General features: G+C 44.9%; 2 long non-coding RNA genes across 2 annotated transcripts; both read left to right on the top strand.

Moving 5' to 3' along the window:
• The first annotated feature begins 13255 nt into the window (after nt 1–13255).
• LOC132077592 (uncharacterized) lies at nt 13256–14859 on the top strand. Its single transcript, XR_009419081.1, has 3 exons — nt 13256–13459; nt 14084–14147; nt 14832–14859. It is a non-coding gene; the product is annotated as an uncharacterized LOC132077592 (long non-coding RNA).
• An 849-nt stretch (nt 14860–15708) lies between these two features.
• LOC132077591 (uncharacterized) lies at nt 15709–16829 on the top strand. The gene is made up of 2 exons (XR_009419080.1): nt 15709–15795; nt 16390–16829. It is a non-coding gene; the product is annotated as an uncharacterized LOC132077591 (long non-coding RNA).
• Nucleotides 16830–19463: the final 2634 nt, after the last annotated feature.

Raw genomic sequence — 19463 nt, 5'->3', positions numbered from 1 at the left:
GCGCGACTGTCGTAAAACCGGCCGTAAAGCGCGACTGTCGTAAAACCGGCCGTAAAGCGCGACTGTCGTAAAACCGGCCGAAAAGCGCGACTGTCGTAAAACCGGCCGGAAAGCGCGACTGTCGTAAAAGGTGCCGTAAAGCGCGACTGTCGTAAAACCGGCCGTAAAGCGCGACTGTCGTAAAAGGTGCCGTAAAGCGCGACTGTCGTAAAAGGTGCCGTAAAGCGCGACTGTCGTAAAAGGTGCCGTAAAGCGCGACTGTCGTAAAAGGTGCCGTAAAGCGCGACTGTCGTAAAAGGTGCCGTAAAGCGCGACTGTCGTAAAACCGGCCGTAAAGCGCGACTGTCGTAAAAGGTGCCGTAAAGCGCGACTGTCGTAAAACCGGCCGTAAAGCGCGACTGTCGTAAAAGGTGCCGTAAAGCGCGACTGTCGTAAAACCGGCCGTAAAGCGCGACTGTCGTAAAAGGTGCCGTAAAGCGCGACTGTCGTAAAACCGGCCGTAAAGCGCGACTGCCGTAAAAGGTGCCGTAAAGCGCGACTGCCGTAAAAGGTGCCGTAAAGCGCGACTGTCGTAAAACCGGCCGTAAAGCGCGACTGTCGTAAAAGGTGCCGTAAAGCGCGACTGTCGTAAAACCGGCCGTAAAGCGCGACTGTCGTAAAAGGTGCCGTAAAGCGCGACTGTCGTAAAACCGGCCGTAAAGCGCGACTGTCGTAAAAGGTTCCGTAAAGCGCGACTGTCGTAAAGACGGCCGTAAAGCGCGACTGTCGTAAAAGGTGCCGTAAAGCGCGACTGTCGTAAAGACGGCCGTAAAGCGCGACTGTCGTAAAAGGTGCCGTAAAGCGCGACTGTCGTAAAAGGTGCCGTAAAGCGCGACTGTCGTAAAGACGGCCGTAAAGCGCGACTGTCGTAAAAGGTGCCGTAAAGCGCGACTGTCGTAAAACCGGCCGTAAAGCGCGACTGTCGTAAAAGGTGCCGTAAAGCGCGACTGTCGTAAAAGGTGCCGTAAAGCGCGACTGTCGTAAAAGGTGCCGTAAAGCGCGACTGTCGTAAAAGGTGCCGTAAAGCGCGACTGTCGTAAAAGGTGCCGTAAAGCGCGACTGTCGTAAAACCGGCCGAAAAGCGCGACTGTCGTAAAACCGGCCGTAAAGCGCGACTGCCGTAAAAGGTGCCGTAAAGCGCGACTGTCGTAAAACCGGCCGTAAAGCGCGACTGTCGTAAAAGGTGCCGTAAAGCGCGACTGTCGTAAAACCGGCCGTAAAGCGCGACTGTCGTAAAAGGTGCCGTAAAGCGCGACTGTCGTAAAAGGTGCCGTAAAGCGCGACTGTCGTAAAACCTGCCGTAAAGCGCGACTGTCGTAAAAGGTGCCGTAAAGCGCGACTGTCGTAAAACCTGCCGTAAAGCGCGACTGTCGTAAAAGGTGCCGTAAAGCGCGACTGTCGTAAAACCTGCCGTAAAGCGCGACTGTCGTAAAAGGTGCCGTAAAGCGCGACTGTCGTAAAACCGGCCGTAAAGCGCGACTGTCGTAAAAGGTGTCGTAAAGCGCGACTGTCGTAAAACCGGCCGTAAAGCGCGACTGTCGTAAAAGGTGTCGTAAAGCGCGACTGTCGTAAAACCGGCCGTAAAGCGCGACTGTCGTAAAAGGTGCCGTAAAGCGCGACTGTCGTAAAACCGGCCGGAAAGCGCGACTGTCGTAAAAGGTGCCGTAAAGCGCGACTGTCGTAAAAGGTGCCGTAAAGCGCGACTGTCGTAAAACCGGCCGTAAAGCGCGACTGTCGTAAAACCGGCCGAAAAGCGCGACTGTCGTAAAACCGGCCGAAAAGCGCGACTGTCGTAAAACCGGCCGGAAAGCGCGACTGTCGTAAAAGGTGCCGTAAAGCGCGACTGTCGTAAAACCGGCCGTAAAGCGCGACTGTCGTAAAAGGTGCCGTAAAGCGCGACTGTCGTAAAAGGTGCCGTAAAGCGCGACTGTCGTAAAAGGTGCCGTAAAGCGCGACTGTCGTAAAACCGGCCGTAAAGCGCGACTGTCGTAAAAGGTGCCGTAAAGCGCGACTGTCGTAAAACCGGCCGTAAAGCGCGACTGTCGTAAAAGGTGCCGTAAAGCGCGACTGTCGTAAAACCGGCCGTAAAGCGCGACTGTCGTAAAACCGGCCGTAAAGCGCGACTGTCGTAAAAGGTGTCGTAAAGCGCGACTGTCGTAAAACCGGCCGTAAAGCGCGACTGTCGTAAAAGGTGCCGTAAAGCGCGACTGTCGTAAAACCGGCCGTAAAGCGCGACTGTCGTAAAAGGTGCCGTAAAGCGCGACTGTCGTAAAAGGTGCCGTAAAGCGCGACTGTCGTAAAACCGGCCGTAAAGCGCGACTGTCGTAAAAGGTGCCGTAAAGCGCGACTGTCGTAAAAGGTGTCGTAAAGCGCGACTGTCGTAAAACCGGCCGTAAAGCGCGACTGTCGTAAAACCGGCCGTAAAGCGCGACTGTCGTAAAAGGTGCCGTAAAGCGCGACTGTCGTAAAACCGGCCGTAAAGCGCGACTGCCGTAAAAGGTGCCGTAAAGCGCGACTGTCGTAAAAGGTGCCGTAAAGCGCGACTGTCGTAAAAGGTGTCGTAAAGCGCGACTGTCGTAAAACCGGCCGTAAAGCGCGACTGTCGTAAAAGGTGCCGTAAAGCGCGACTGTCGTAAAGCCGGCCGTAAAGCGCGACTGTCGTAAAATCGGCCGTAAAGCGCGACTGTCGTAAAACCGGCCGTAAAGCGCGACTGTCGTAAAACCGGCCGTAAAGCGCGACTGTCGTAAAAGCGGCCGTAAAGCGCGACTGTCGTAAAAGGCGCCGTAAAGCGCGACTGTCGTAAAGGTGCCGTAAAGCGCGACTGTCGTAAAACCGGCCGTAAAGCGCGACTGTCGTAAAAGGTGCCGTAAAGCGCGACTGTCGTAAAACCGGCCGTAAAGCGCGACTGTCGTAAAAGGTGCCGTAAAGCGCGACTGTCGTAAAAGGTGCCGTAAAGCGCGACTGTCGTAAAAGGTGCCGTAAAGCGCGACTGTCGTAAAAGGTGCCGTAAAGCGCGACTGTCGTAAAGACGGCCGTAAAGCGCGACTGTCGTAAAAGGTGCCGTAAAGCGCGACTGTCGTAAAAGGTGCCGTAAAGCGCGACTGTCGTAAAACCGGCCGTAAAGCGCGACTGTCGTAAAAGGTGCCGTAAAGCGCGACTGTCGTAAAACCGGCCGTAAAGCGCGACTGTCGTAAAAGGTGCCGTAAAGCGCGACTGTCGTAAAACCGGCCGTATAGCGCGACTGCCGTAAAAAGTTGCCGTAAAGCGCGACTGTCGTAAAGCCGGCCGTAAAGCGCGACTGTCGTAAAACCGGCCGTAAAGCGCGACTGTCGTAAAAGCCGGCCGTAAAGCGCGACTGTCGTAAAAGGTGCCGTAAAGCGCGACTGTCGTAAAAGGTGCCGTAAAGCGCGACTGTAGTAAAGGGCCCTAGGTAGGTTCTAGATACAGTTCTAGGTCTAGTTCTAGGTGCGTTCTAGGTATGTTCTAGATGTAGTTCCGTACACTGAATATGGTCTGGGTGTGGTCTAGATTACGTTATAGGTGCGTTCTAGACTGTGTTCTAGACTGCGTTCTAGGCATGTTCTGGGTTACGCTCTAAGTTTGTCCTAGAGCGCGTTCTAGGTACGTTCTAGATTGTGTTCCAGCCGCGTTCTAGGTTGCGTTCTAGGTGTGTTCTAGAGCGCGTTCTAGGTGTGTTCTAGAGCGCGTTCTAGGTATGTTCTAGAACACGTTCTAGGTTGCGTTCTAGGTGTGTTCTAGAGCGCGTTCTGGAGCGTGTTATAGCTATGTTCCAGATTCCGTTCTAGGTGGGCGCTAGATTGTGTTCTAGGCACGTTCTAGACTCTAAATTGCGTTCTAGATTGCTTTGTATTAGGCTCTAGATTTGCGTTCTAGGTGCGTTCTAGACATGTTCTAGACTCTACGAATCTTTGTAGATTGTGTTCTAGGTGTGTTCTGGGTTCCGTTCTAGATACAGTTCTAGGTACGTTCCAGAATGTTATGTTCTGTATATGTACTAGATATGTATTAAGTATGCTTCCGGATACGGTTCTAGGTATGGCTCTATGTTATATAGAATTATGTATAATATATATTCATAATATATAATACATACAATATATAATTCTATATAATCTATATAATACTATATATAAAGTATATATTCTATTTACAAATATTAATTAGTTTCACTCCAAGTATGAATTGAATTTGGCTGCTCAGTCATGCAACAAGCCGGTCCTTCATCTGAATGGATGTGCTTGCTTGAATGCTTGCCAGTGCCTGATGGCTGGAAGGCAAATGAAACTTTCCCTCACAAAACTGTGCAGTGGTATCATGGGTTGACTGGCAAAAAATAATGTATTTTCCTCTGCCCGTTTGAGTTACTGATGATTATTTTCAGATTCAGAATAGAAGCATAAATTGTCAAAGCAAAATACCAGGTGAGAATTCTCTGAGGAAGAAGGAAAAGCCAGGCGTTTTTATAATCCCTAAAAGTTTGTGTTTTGAAGAATCCAAACATAAACTTAACTCTTGAGCATTTATGTTTATACAATTCATTGTACTCACAGGAAATAACATTAGGAATTGATTACTGCTGGTATCACCCCCTTCATAGCTGTGTGGACTAAGTTGATTCCAGTCATGTACAGAACTTGTGGCATTTTACTTCTTCAATTGTAATTGTTGTCCCAACCTCAATTTGAACCTGAAATGTCACCAGACTATCCTTTTTAGGTTAAAATAGAAAATAAAATATTGGAGCCTTTTGACTTCAGTAGTCTAACTCTGCTGAGTTTTCAGGATCCATCTGTAAATTAGTTTGGCTTTCAGCTTCCACTGTCCATAACATGTTCACTGTTCATAATTTTAACTTCAGACAGGGAACTGATGTTCAGGCAAAAATGGATGGTTTAACACATAGCTCTAGATATAGCTCTAGATATAGCTCTAGATATATAGAATTAGATATAATGTATATTAATAATATATAATATATAAAATATATAATTATATATAACAATAGATATAATATTATCTATAAAGTATATATTCTATATAAGATATATTTCTATGAATACTATATATTTATATACATATTTTCAACTGCTTCTCAGATGAAAATGATTCAAGAACACTCCTCTTTCCAGACCAGTGACAAAATTGGATTTTCAGCAGAACAAAACACATGTGAGCTCTCAGGTGGGGAGCTCCTGAGTCCTGAGCCCCCAGCTGATTCCAGTGCTGCCTTCTGTCTAATCCCAGCCTGTGTTGGCAACCTGCCCTCCCATTTCAGCAGAAATTCAGAGAGGTGAGCTGGAATCACTGGGCACAGCACAGTGGCTGGAGCTCATCAGCCTGTTCCATACAGAAACCAGCTCTAGCAGAGTTATTCTGCTCCTGTGGTGTGCTCAGCTGGGCTGAGGTGAATCAGTCTGTTTGAATGGATTGCCTGGGAGCATCATGCAGTAATAGTCTCAAAGTGCATTGTCACCATATCCTTACCTGCTCAAGGAAAATTCCCTGGAGCTTTGAGTGCTAAGAACATGGAGTGCATGGAGGAATGGTTTCCTTCAGGCTCTCTGGTTTCCCAATATGTTTTTGGTGGCGACTGGTTCATGGAGAGGATGAGAAACAAGTATGATGTTCTATAGAAGAAGGTTTATTAGTTCTGTTGGTCTCTGACTATATTTCTGTTATTAATCTGTTTTAGTTAGTAATTGGACAGGTCACCTGTGCATAGGACTGGGAGTTGTTATAACTCCTCTAGGTGAGGCTGTAGCATGTTTCTTCAATCCTTGGCATAGAGAGGAGTCAATACCATGTTATTTAATGGAGGCTGAAGAGTGTTTGTGCTCCTAAAGTATTTGAGACAAGGAAGATCCTGTCCATAGTGATTTGATAAAGGACAGGGATCCTACCCTTTCTGTCTGTCAGTGCTGACTCACATGTGTTTGTTATTTGCACCATACCACTGCCTGTGTAGCTCTTAAGACCCCCTTAGGCATCCAGACACAGTCTGTATCTCAAACAGCCTAAAAATTCAATGATGGGATGAATTCTTTTGGAGACTATTTTTCTCTTATTAGGTTCCTATCTCAAGTGAACAAACTGCTTGATTTACAGCACTGTTGTTTGAGAGGTTCCCTTGTGTAGCTGAAGATTCGTGTAATTGCTACTTTGCAGCAAATAAAAAACATTTCTCTGGTTCAAACTGCAATTTGACTATTTCTGCTGTGTAGAGCCCATTATCAGAGCCTTGATGAGGCGCAGAACAGATTTGGATGAAAATGATGAGATTTGGATGAAATGGCCCTCCATCAGGGCAGGCTACAAAGATGCTCCTCTTTGAGGTATTGGCCCTTTTGATGCATAAAATGCATGAAAATTTGCTTGAAAAGTGCAAGTTGATGAGTAAAAGAGAATTCACAGTAATTGTAGTGAAATGAAAAAAGAAAACAAGGCAAAAGCATTGGAAAGAATATGTTTAATTGCATGTAATTACTTGATGTGGGTTTCAGTCAGGGAAAAAAGGAGAAAGGAACATGCTAAATAGCGCTGGTGTGGCAATTACTCTTTGATGATTTTCTCAAATGACTGAACTTTGTGTATTATTAAAAAAAATAAAGATACAGCAACAACAAAAACAAAAAAAAAACCCCAACCAGGAAAACCACACACACTACTTTATGTTGTAAGAACTTTGCTGTATCAGTCAAAATGCTCTGCCACGTCTTTCACCTCATGATTTTTGCATGTATAGACAAAATGAACTTTGTTTCCTGGTAATGCTGTGTCAACATGCTAGGTGGGATGCAAGTTTAATAGTTTTAACTATCAGGGTGTGAGTTAAAACATTGCCTGGGTTATCTGATAGCCTAAGCACTTTGAGATGGAGCTTCTCAGTTGAACAATTTTTTGACATGCCACGTTTGCTGACAAACAAATCTGAACAAGTTGCAGTCTGGTGAAATAAAAATACAAGAGAAGCAGAAATAGAGGTCCAATAGAGGTGGGACAAGGTTCCTAGCACTAATTCAAATGGTTTTGTCTCTAAACAAGTAATCAGACTGTGGTGGTGTTTGAGGGTCCCCAGGACAAGGGAAGAAATGACATCTGATAATACCTCATCTTCCCTGAGGAGGCTTCCAGTAAGGAAAGGACAAATGCGGGAGTCTGGGGCTTCCCTTCTGGGAAATTGAAAATCGAGGAAGAAAACTAGATAGGGACAAAGAAAACTGATGCTATCCTTCTGATAACAGAACTGAAGTCATAAATGAATTTAGGACTGGTTCTCAGCATCTTTTAGGATTCTGTCAATGCACCTGTGACTGAGACTGGCAGTGATTTTCCCAGGTACAAAAGTACAACTTCATTTCAATGTGAAGGATTAGTCAAGGTCCAGCGGTATTTTGCTTGGGAAAAAATTCTGCCTGCTATATCTGCACCAGAACAGGCTTATTGGTGGAATTCTTTTCTGCAGATGTGGCAATTTTTGGGGGGGCTGTTTTTGGTCCTAATCTGGATTATTTCTTCTGGTTTTTGTGATAACTTTCACAGATAGGCAGGTAACTGGTAGTATTCTCCCAGTCTAAGTAGGTTTCTAGGAAAATGGAGTAGTAATAAAAAAGTAGGCATAGCAAGCTAAGGAAAGAAAAGACCTGTAGCCTTTTTTTTTATTTCACTGTGATGGAACACCACTCAGCTGAGTAGGGAAATATTGTCCAGTTCAGACTGTAATTGAGTAGAATCTGGCTTATTTGGGGCTGAACACAAAAGTGAGGATAAATCAAGGAATTAACAAGACCAAGAGAACAGACTCTACTTTCCAAATCCCAGAGTGCCAGTGCTGGAAAGTTTATTGTAATGGAATTTCAAGCCAGGATTTCCAGGCTCAGGAGGTTTAGTTATTTTGGATGCATTTCAGATCAGCAGTGCCTGCTTGGCATGCTGTCTGCTCCTGTTGCAGCATTTAGTTTTGTGACAGGTTCTGTGTGAGAAACAAGAATGGCCCATATCAGCACACCTTGGCAGCTTTATTTCAGCTGTAGCATTTTCAAGGAGAAGTTCCACAGCTGTTATTCCTTGTAACCCTGGGCCGGTGTCTTTGCTTGAAATGGTTGAAAAGGACGTGCAAACTGAAGGCTCTTCCCCATAGAAAGGTGTCAGCTCAGCTGCTGTCGCTCCCAACGTGTGCAGAGTTACAAACACAGAGCCCTGGGGCAGCAATGCCATCAGCTGGCAGTTCAGCAGTTATAATTTACCACAGGGGATGGAATGGTTTTTTTGTGAGGGTTATCTTAGCAAGGCGCTCACTGGGGGACCCATCTGTTTCTGCTCATGTGCTTCCAAGGGTGACGTTTGCTAGCAGGGCCAAAAACCCCCCGGGAAACTGCATGTGAGCACAGTTCTCAGGCGTAACCCATTGTAACTACATTTCCTCCTGTCTGTGATCTGCAGAACTCATCTGATAGGGAGTTTCTTTCCCAGTACTTTGGGTGAGTAGACTCACTAAATCCTGCTTCCTCTGTTTCTGCACTAGGGTTCATCCAGCACTGAGTACTGTGGGAATGCGTAAAATCAGAGGGGTTTGGGAAAGCTGCAAAAGGCAGGCCTCAGAGACAGCAGAACTGTGATCAGAGCTGAGCAGCAGCCATGAGATTGGTCAGCAGAAAAACTATTTAAACTGTGGAAAAGCAAGAACAAATGGAACAATGGTCTGTGTATTAACACTTGCCTAGAATAACTCCCTAAGCTACAGAAAGTTTATCTAGCAAGATATTAGGAAGTTCTAGGCTTAATACTGGAGCTCTGTGCATTGTGTTTAAGGCTCACAAGCAGGTATTGTATTTGAAATAAGCAAGCATTGTTTAACCAAAGGTACCTGTGCTTACAGTGGTTGGATAGAGCTACTGTCAATGTGCTTTTGCTTTGTGTGATTGGGCAAAAAACTGATAAAGTGAGTTGTGACATTGAGTTCTTGGTCTGCTGCCTGGGATGTGAGCTGGTGGCATCTTCCCATTGCCGTAACCATGGAATGAGGCTGATGCTGGAAAATCAAACGGCTCAAGGCAGTTCCCAGCAGCCCTGCCCTGTTTGTGATTTGTGCACAGACCCCTGCCAGTGTCAAGTACTTGGCACAGAGCTATGGTGAGAGGCACTGTGAAACTCCTGATCTCCTGCCTTCCTGCTTCCTCCCCATTTCCCTGATCCCTGAAAGCGTTTAGCCATGACAGCACTTCTCTTCACTTTAGCCATGACAGCACTGCACTTCATGTCCTAACAAGTGTTGGTTGCACAGAGGTAGTGCTGAAACTGTTGATGGTGCTGTTATTAGATGACCCCTGACACCAACTAACTGAGAAACTGGACACCATGAATTTCCCATTTCTCCTGAAATCACTTTCTTTCAGAAACCGCTGCACAGTCTTCCACACAACGCATTACTTAAAGGCAGAGATGAGAATTCAGGGAGTGGGGTCTGACTTCCAGCTGAGGTAATTGTGCAAGGCTACTGCCAGGGAAGAAGCGAGGCAATCCTCACTGGATTGAAGGCTGCCTCACAGTGAGCAACCCCTGAACCTGGAGAGAACATCTGAGTGCTTGTTAGGCTGCTGAGAGTTGGGTCTGACAGCTGCTCCTTGTGTGCATAAAGACACAGAAAGCACACAGTCCTGAGGAAGGGAAAGTTGGATGTTAATTGGCTCCGAGTGACTTCTGGTGCCAGGAATGCTCAGTATGGGATGATGCTGGGGATGTAAATGGCAGGAGAGAATTAATTGCATATTGTGAGTGAGGAAGGACTATGGTGCTCAGAAATTAGTTTAGCTTGTTTTGTTGGTTTTCTGGTAATTTTTCTACTTTGGGTTAATTTTGTGGTAGTGATTACGCCTAAATGTTTTTCTAAGTCTGAAATTAGTACTGTGGTTATCTGTTGAAAAAGTTCTTAGTCTCTTATCAGGTTGTTTTTGTATATATATATTTGTATATATTTATTTAAATTAAATAAATATAAGTAAAAAAATATGATACAGAAAATATATATCTATTATTATATTAGAAGGTATTCTCTCTAATATATATAATATCTATGAATAAAATAAATAAAAATATCCATATAAATATCATTAAATTTTGAAAAATAAATTTACTTCCTAAATTTTAAATCTGGTTCAAATAAAGGGGTGTCCTTGGTTTTTATTTGGTTAGAGGCAGGAGTTTTATTTTAAATAATATAAGTAATATAGAAATGTGGATCTTAAGATAGAAATATATAATAAATATATAAAGAGAAATTGCTAAAGTATGAATATAAATTTATATATAAATATATGTAAGTAATATGAAGAGTTGTAGTATAGAATATAAATAACATTATATGGGAATATAAATATAAAAATACGTAAATATAGTTTAAAAGAAAGGGAATGTTTTGGCTTTTATTTAAGTAGAGGCAGGGGTTTTATTTTGAATATTATAAGTGTTAGAGAAGTAAAAATCTTGACGCAGAAATATTTAATCAATGCATAAAAATATGTATAAAATATATAAATAACTACTCGCATCAGATGTAATATAGAATATAAATTTATTTATAACTTGACATTGGTAAAGATAAATGTATAAGTGAGCAATAGACATTAATATACATTATAAATACAAATATGAATATAAAAATCAGACATAAGGATAAAACATATTTAAATATTTTTTAAAAGAAAGGGTTGGGGTCTTTTTTAATATTGGGTTAGAGGCAGGGTTTTTATTTTAAATAATATTAATGTAGATATTATTGTTATATATTTCTAAATATTGAGATATAAAATCAAGATATAAATATATATATATAAACACAAAATGTAAGTAAATATAAATAATAGGAAGAGATGTAATGGAGATTACAAATAAGAGTATACATTAGTATACATTTTAAATGTAAAAGTGAATATGAACCTGAAAAACAGAATTTTAAAAAATATTTAAATACAGTTGAGAAGACTGAGGTTCTTTTTGGCTTTAATGTGGGTAGAGGCAGGGGTTTTATTTTAAATAATGTAAGTGTTACAGATGTAAAAATCCTAACACAGAAAGATATAATAAATATATAAAGATATGAATAAAAGTATATAAAAATATAAGTAATAGGAACACATGTAACATAGAATATAAATTTATAAATAAATCGCTAAATATAAATGCAAAATCGATCATACATCAGTAAACATTTTAAATATTAATTTGAAAAATTTTTTTCTAAAAAATTTAAATACAGTTGAGATGAAAGGGGGTTTTATTTGCCATGTATGGGGTAGAGGCAGGGGTTTTATTTTGAGTACTGTGAGTGTTACAGAAGTAAAAATCCTAACAGAAATATATACTTACTATGTAAAAATATGTATAAACATATAAAAATAAATTTAAGTTTTAGGGATATATGCAATATGGAATAGAAATGTATTCATAAAAACAAATGTATAAATGGACAGTGTACATCAATATACATTGTAAATAGAAATGTGAATATTAATATGAAAAAAATATTTTTTTAAATATTTAATTTTTTTTTTTAAGAAATTGTTGAGGTTTTGTTTTGTTTTATCCTATTAGATTAGAGGCAGAAGTGTTTTTTTCCTCTTCCCGGTTGTTTTGGGGCATTTATTTCAGAGCAGTTTTCGGCGGGGATCGCCCCTGTTCTTTTTTGCCGCCTTTGCTGCCCGCAGCCCCGAGGCGCGCTGCGCCCCCGGCTGGGTCGGGCGGCAGTGCTGCCGCCTTGTGGGCAGAGCGCGGTGCTGCAGCCCTGCACCGAGAGGCCGCCACCTTGGGAGTGGCGCGTCGCGGATGTCGCGGACTTTTAATTGACCTTCTCAACAGGGCGGCGAAAAGGGCGGGGAAGTGGAGGACCGGGGTGGATGTCACTGGACTGCCTGCATGGAATACCGACCCCGGCGCGGCCCCGGTGGTATTTTCTGTGACGTTTCAAGTGTACCCGACACATGCTGTGGTCTCAGCGGCGCCGCGGGCGGGCGTATTTCGGCGGGTTTGTGACAGGCATGTGGGTAAACGCCTCGCTGTGCCGGGGTCCTCTCACGGCCGCTTTCCCGCCCTGAGGGAGCCGAGCCGGGCCGAATTGTTCCGAAGAGCCGAAGAGCCGAGTGTGGCCGAAAACAGCCGAGTTTAACCGAAGAGCCGAGTGTGGCCGAAAACAGCCGAGTTTCACCGAAGAGCCGAGTGTGGCCGAACACAGCCGACTTGAGACGAAGAGCCGAGTGTAGCCGAACACAGCCGACTTGAGACGAAGAGCCGATGATAGCCGAGTGTAACCGATAGCCGACTGTAGCCGACATTGGCCGCATTTAGACAAAGAGCCGAATATGACCGACTTTAGCCCAACCGGGCCGAGTTCAGCCGAAGAGCCGGAAAAGCCGAATTTAGACGAAAAGCCGAACCGAAACGATTTTAGACCTAAGCCGAACCAAGCCTAATTTAGCCGAGTTTATTTAAACAGAACCGAACGACGCCGCAGCGCTCTGCCTGCAGAGCGCCGGTGCAGACGGCAGGGGGCGGTGTATAAAGCGAGTATAAAATATCAACTGTATATAAGAAGGAATAAAAAGCTCTGTGTCATGTGCAGCAGTAGAAAATTTCAGGCTCCCAGGGAATAAATAGTTTTCTTTCAATCATTATAGTTTTGGGTTTTTTTTTACTCCCAGGTAGCCTGAAAGTTACTACTGCTGCTTTTTGATTCTAAAGCTAGGAAGGAAAACCAAGATTACAAATACAAGAAAAAGAAAGGGAAAGGGAAGGGGGAAAAAAGGAAAAAAAAAAAGGAAAGGAAAGGAAAGAAAGCAGGAGAGCAGAAGGGAAGGGAAGGGAAAGGGGTGAAAAACAGCGTTAAAAAAAGAAAAAGAGTTGGAGGGAAAAAGAGAGGGCATTCGGGAGGAGCGGTCCTGCCTCAGGTCCTTCCCCGGCCTGGGACGAAGGACCCGTTTGATGCCCGGGAGGGACTGCAGCTCCCGGTGGCGGGGGACGGAGCCGTGGCTGTCAGCCCGAGACTCCAACTCCCGGCAGGCCCTGCTGCCGGCGCGGCGTGTGACGCAACAGCTATCGCGGCACATGAGTGGCTACCAGCCCGAGACTCCAACTCCCGGCAGGCCCTGCTGCCGGCGCGGCGTGTGACGCAACGGCCGACGCTGCCCGGCATTTTTCTCTAAATTGGCAGTAAATACAGCTGAGTAAAATTAGCTTGGTTTTCTTCCTTCTTTTTTAACTGAATTGTTTTTATTAAAAATCCTATTTGAATATGTAGAAAAAGTGGGGATGTCCCGTAATATATCCTAGCTTTTCTTGTTTATAGGGTGCTCAGAAAACATGCGTCCCTTAGAGTCCCTCAGAAAGGTTCTCAGTGCGATCTCTACCAAGGTATGTATTTACTAATAAGTGATCCCTTTAGATATTTGCCTGTGTACCTTTTCCTGTAATTGAGAGCTTGCGTTCTGTGGGTTTTATGATAAATCTGTAAAACATGTAAGAATGCTTTTGCAAGTCTGAATCGTTGAAGGCAGCAGTAAGTGGATTTAGAGCCTGTTCTTGACCAGACAACGGGAAAAAGTGTGACTTTGATGCTGAACTTGTTTTTTTCATTTTTCATTTGACTTGTCTGGAATGATTTAGGAATAGAGAGAACTAGAAAAAGAGAGAAATAGAATTGATTATTGAGCACTCCTCAAATGCTCACCACGATTCAGTGTAGAGCCGAAGTGAAGGGTGATGGAACAGAGCTCTGTGCTTTAGAAGGAAATAAATTTAAACCTGACCTCCGCACAGAGTCTCACTAACTTCTTTTGTTTTAAAATACAAAATATGATTAGGAAGTGTTGGAAGTTAGTGTTTTGGGAAAGAAACGGCAGTTCCACAGAACATTCCATTTAACAGAGGCTCTAGGAAGGATTCATGTTGTAACTGCTGTCACTGCAATCAGTTGGTGGTTCAGCCTTGAAATGTGCACTTGCCCTTCTATAAAGCACTGTTTTGTTTGCCTTTCAGTGCTATGAGTCTTGATAAATTGGAGAAGAGCCCAAGAGAAATTTTTCATCCCTTGATATAAAAGGTAGGAAGTGACTTTTTTTGGTTTGGTTTTTTTTCTTTATTATTTCCTGGAAATAATAGGTACTACTGGTTTGTTTCTTCCAGTAGCAGATGATAACAATAGCAGTAGTAATAGTAAAAATAATAATAGAAATAATAATAATAGCAATGTAATACTACCTAAACTGTCTTTATCCATTGAACTGGCCATTTCAAATCAAAACTTCTAAACACAAATCAAACCATCATCCTCGTAGAATCTTTCACAGCAGTGGGCTATAGATCCTGGTTTTGTTGACAGGATTTATTGGTTCTGGAAGAGCAAGAGGGAAGTACAAGCCTAACTACTTCTAGCTCACAGACCCATCCAGTGAATACTGCTTTGTGTTTTGGTGGGCTTGTGATGACTTTGAAATCAATTGCTCATTCCAGTAAAAAAAATTAATGTTTTTTTGAACCTGACAGCAGAAATAACTTTAGGCACCAACTTAATAATAACAGATCACCAATTTAAGTTCATAATTTTATGCTGTACTATCAAAGTTTAAAGGTAAATTTTTACTTATTAGGAGATGGTATAAAGTGTATGTTCCAATGTGTTGGATGTATGCAAAGGTACATACGTACCCGAAAGTCCTTAGAGGAAACAAATTTTTACGTCTGCTGTTTGATTGTTTATCATACAATATTTGGTTTTATTTCCCAGGGATCGGTGAATTTTAACTTTGGAGTCCTCTGTGCTAAGGATGCTTAGCCTACAGATGATGAAATGTTCAGTAATGGTGAGTTTTTCACCTTCTCTTTAATTGCTATGCTGATGTGAATAAGAAAAAAACAAAAGCAAGAGAAAAAAAAAAGGATGGTTTATTATTTTTTATGCTGTTATGTTTGTTTCCTCAGTATTTGCTGCAGCTCTGCGAACCCAAGCTTTGGGTTCCTTCTGTCCCACTGGGAGTTGCCCAGTTTGGTTGCATCTGGTGAAATTCACCCTGAGACCTTACAGAACTAGCTCAAACTACGTGAGAGCCATTTGCAGTTCTCTCCAGACACCTGGAGAATGGGTGATGTTTCTGAGGGTCTGGCAAGTATACTTCTATCAAAACTCAGTCTGTGAAATTTCTGGGGAAAACCCTTCTGTGTCCTGAAGGGTTCAAACTCTGGTGAGGATCCAGTTATCAGGTGCTCACCTGGATGGTTCCAACTCTTAAAGTGAACACTTGTACTCTTACCCTGTAGTTTACATCTATTGTATTTTTGTTATTTTGCAAGATTTTACGGCTTTGCAAAATATTGTGCATTTCACTCTTTGGAACCTCTCAGATCGTTCTTTGAGGTGCAGCACCATCCCATGGGACACTTGGCTGCCGTCCTGAAGGGGTTGGTCGCTAGAATTGTAAATCCTGGAGAGTTTATAAGTCTTCTGTCCCCAGGGAGGTATCATGCTTTGTTTCCTTTTGTTCTGTTTGTTAGGCGCTGCTTCTCGTTGCAAGTATGAATTTCAAACTACCCTGTTCTTATTTTAACTGTTTTCCTGGTTCTCTCCCTACGGCAGGGAAAGACTCTTGTATCCTTGTCGTCGGGCTCGGTGCTGTCCAAGAAGATGCAGAGACTAAAAAAATCATAAGAAGCAAAATACGATTGCAGGGAAAAGAAGCTGGAGAGAACAGAAGGTGATATTGTTACCCTTACCCTGTATTAGAAACATCCGCTGTGCTTTGATGCTGGCAGCTGCCAGGGGCTTGTTAGCTCTTTGTAGGCAGGTGTAGGTGTTCACTTGTAGGTTTTTTCTCTGGACAAGTCAATTCAAACTTTGCTAAGCTTATATTTGCAAATTACTCTCTAGCACAGTCCAGCATGACATTTTTGAATGTTGTAAAAATACCATGTTACTTGGAAATTGCTAATGATGAGAAGCTTTAGGGAAAAATAAGATGTCAGGGTTGGGAGATGTGAGAAGAATTTTGAGGGGATGTTAGACTGAAATAAAGCACACTTGAAGCTGGACTGGCATGCTGGCAGATCCCCTATTAAACAGTAGTGCTGAGATTAGCCTGGGGGTTGCCCATTGTTTCTGTAGAAATAAATGTTTTCTGGTCTTCAGAAGTAAGCTGCTTTGAAAAGCTGGAAGGCACAGCATAGTGACAATCCGTGTGCTTCGCATTAAAAATAGATTTCAGAAGGGTCCTAGGCTTTTGTCTTTTCCTAGAAGTCGATGTAATCCTATTGAGGAGTTTTTAATTCTGTGTTGCCATGTCATCCATCAGAGCCCTGTCGTACTAATCGTCATACAGATGCAAAACAAAAAATCAGACCCTGTCCCAACCACTTAGAGCCCAGAACACGATTTCCTCAGGCTGCCATTTGTGTGCCATCGGTACTCACCACAGATGGGAGCTGGGGATTGTTGCACCCATTGGGAACAAACCGCTTCTCGTCACACAGAAATGGAATTGGGACGACGCCTCAGCCAGCCCCTCTCTCCTGAATCTGCAGCAGAGCAGTTCCAGTCCATGCAGGCACGTGTAATCCAGCTCCTGATGATCTGAGCACACGGAGCAGCGCTCAGCTGCTGTGGGGGGCTCAGGGAAGGCAGAGTGTGCATTGTCATCTTCCTGAACCTACAGACGCGAATCAAAGTGAGAAGCCACAGGGTGGAAATCAGTCGCATATATGCTAAATAAAACTTGCAGGTTTTTTTTAAGAATTGTTTTTGCTTGTTCTTTGTTGTGCTTCTGTGCTTAGAAAACCTCCCTTTAAAATCAGTTCAGTCCATCAGTTGAACCTTTGTTTGCAGACTCTCACTGAGCAGAATTTGTTGCAGACTCAGTGCACGCTGTGCAGGCCTCCCGGGAGTGTGAGGAGCTCATGTGTGCTACTTTTTGCTTTAGGACGCTCTGAGGTATTTATTCCTTTTGGGATACATGAGGAGTATTCCCAAGAGAGGTAGTTATAAGGTATGACATTGGGAAAAAGCCTGTGTGGTTGGAATGTTGTTGCTGTCAAAAGTTAATTTTTTCTTAGTCAGTAGTTAGCTTTTTGCTTTATTTTTGTGGTATCAATATTTTATTGTTTAAAAAATTCCTTCAAAATAACTTCAGTGGTCGCCCACCAGTACCTTGTTCAGATTTGCCTATTTGCTTGTAGCTGAAATGTTCACATCTTGTTTATCATTCTATTTAAGAAACTGCTGCCCAGCCAACTAATAACTGAATATCCATCTGTCTAGGACATGGGGAGAGGATTTAGGTAATGTCTTTATTTCCAGGAAAAAGTTCCAGTGTAGTTTCTAAATAGAGGAGAAGGGGGTGAAGACTCGGGGCTCTGATGCCGTTGGGGCACCCCAAGGTCCCCAGGAGAGGGGGCCCCACTGCGGTGCGGGAGCAGGTGTGTTCTCATCTAATATTGAACAAATTATAAATATAAATATGAAAATTATAAACATGAAAATATTTTTAAAATACTTAAATAAAGCGGGTTTTCTTTATTGGTCAATAGGCAGTGTTTTGATTGTAAAAATTATAAATACAAATAATATAAAGGTAGAAATCTAAGTTTAGAAATATATAATAAATACATACAGATAAATATAAAAATTAAAAATATCAGAAAAAATTAGTTGTAGCAGTAGATATTATACATAATTTAAATAATAATTTAAATCTATTTTAAAATTTTATATATATATCATTATTAATGTAATACATCCAAAGAAACGATAAATTAAAATATGAATGTATAATTGTACAAAGTATAAATAAAAAATATTTCAGTATCCTTTAAAAGAAGGGGCTTTTTTATTTATTTGGTTAGAGACGGGGTTTTTATTTGGAATAATGGAAGTATTATAGAAGTATAAAATGAAATATAGAAATATACAGTCAATATAGAAAGATATTTGTAAAAACACGAGCGAACGACGCCTCCTTCGGCCGAACCAAGGCGAGACCGGCGAAACCTGACGGCCTCGAGCGAACCGAGGCCAGGCTTACGAGGCTGCCTGAACGGAGCCGAGCTCAGCCGAACCGAGCCCGCTGCTCTCGTGCGCGCTAATTAGCGCGAGTGCGGTCACAGCCCAATGAGCTCCTGTGCCACGCCGCGCTCCCGATCGTGTCCGTGCGATGGCCGGGCCGCCCGCGGGACGCGGCAGCAGGAGAGCCCCGAGCCGGGCGAGTTTAACGTGAGGCGGCGCCGCTTGCCCGCCGTCAGGGAGCCGAGCCGAGGCGAGCTCAGCCGAACGCGGAGAGAGCGGCTCCGAGTTGGGCCGAAGCGAGCCGAGCCGCGCCGGGCGCACAGAGAGGCTCCGAGTTGGGCCGAAGCGAGCCGAGGCGCGCCGAGCGCAGAGAGCGGCTCCGAGTTCGGCCGAAGCGAGCCGAGCGCAGAGAGCGCAGAGAGCGGCTCCGAGTTGGGCCGAAGCGAGCCGAGCCGCGCCGAGCGCAGAGATCGGCTCCGAGTTCGGCCGAAGCGAGCCGAGCCGCGCCGGGCGCACTGATCGGCTCCGAGTTGGGCCGAAGAGAGCCGAGGCGCGCCGGGCGCACAGAGAGGCTCCGAGTTCGGCCGAAGCGAGCCGAGGCGCGCCGAGCGCAGAGAGCGGCTCCGAGTTCGGCCGAAGCGAGCCGAGCCGCGCCGAGCGCAGAGAGCAGCTCCGAGTTGGGCCGAAGAGAGCCGAGGCGCGCCGAGCGCAGAGAGCGGCTCCGAGTTCGGCCGAAGCGAGCCGAGCCGCGCCGGGCGCACAGAGAGGCTCCGAGTTCGGCCGAAGCGAGCCGAGGCGCGCCGAGCGCAGAGAGCGGCTCCGAGTTCGGCCGAAGCGAGCCGAGCCGCGCCGAGCGCAGAGAGCGGCTCCGAGTTCGGCCGAAGCGAGCCGAGCCGCGCCGAGCGCAGAGAGCAGCTCCGAGTTGGGCCGAAGAGAGCCGAGGCGCGCCGAGCGCAGAGAGCGGCTCCGAGTTGGGCCGAAGCGAGCCGAGCCGCGCCGGGCGCACAGAGAGGCTCCGAGTTCGGCCGAAGCGAGCCGAGGCGCGCCGAGCGCAGAGAGCGGCTCCGAGTTCGGCCGAAGCGAGCCGAGCGCAGAGAGCGCAGAGAGCGGCTCCGAGTTCGGCCGAAGAGAGCCGAGCGCAGAGAGCGCAGAGAGCGGCTCCGAGTTCGGCCGAAGCGAGCCGAGGCGCGCCGAGCGCACTGATCGGCTCCGAGTTCGGCCGAAGCGAGCCGGGCCGCGCAGAGAGCGGCTCCGAGTTGGGCCGAAGAGAGCCGAGGCGCGCCGGGCGCAGAGAGCGGCTCCGAGTTGGGCCGAAGCGAGCCGAGCCGCGCCGAGCGCAGAGATCGGCTCCGAGTTCGGCCGAAGCGA

The sequence above is a fragment of the Ammospiza nelsoni genome, chromosome 10 (genome assembly GCF_027579445.1).
Source record: "Ammospiza nelsoni isolate bAmmNel1 chromosome 10, bAmmNel1.pri, whole genome shotgun sequence".
Taxonomy (NCBI): domain Eukaryota; kingdom Metazoa; phylum Chordata; class Aves; order Passeriformes; family Passerellidae; genus Ammospiza; species Ammospiza nelsoni.
Note: the sequence above shows the minus strand (reverse complement) of the source record. Positions and strands in the feature narration are given on the sequence as shown.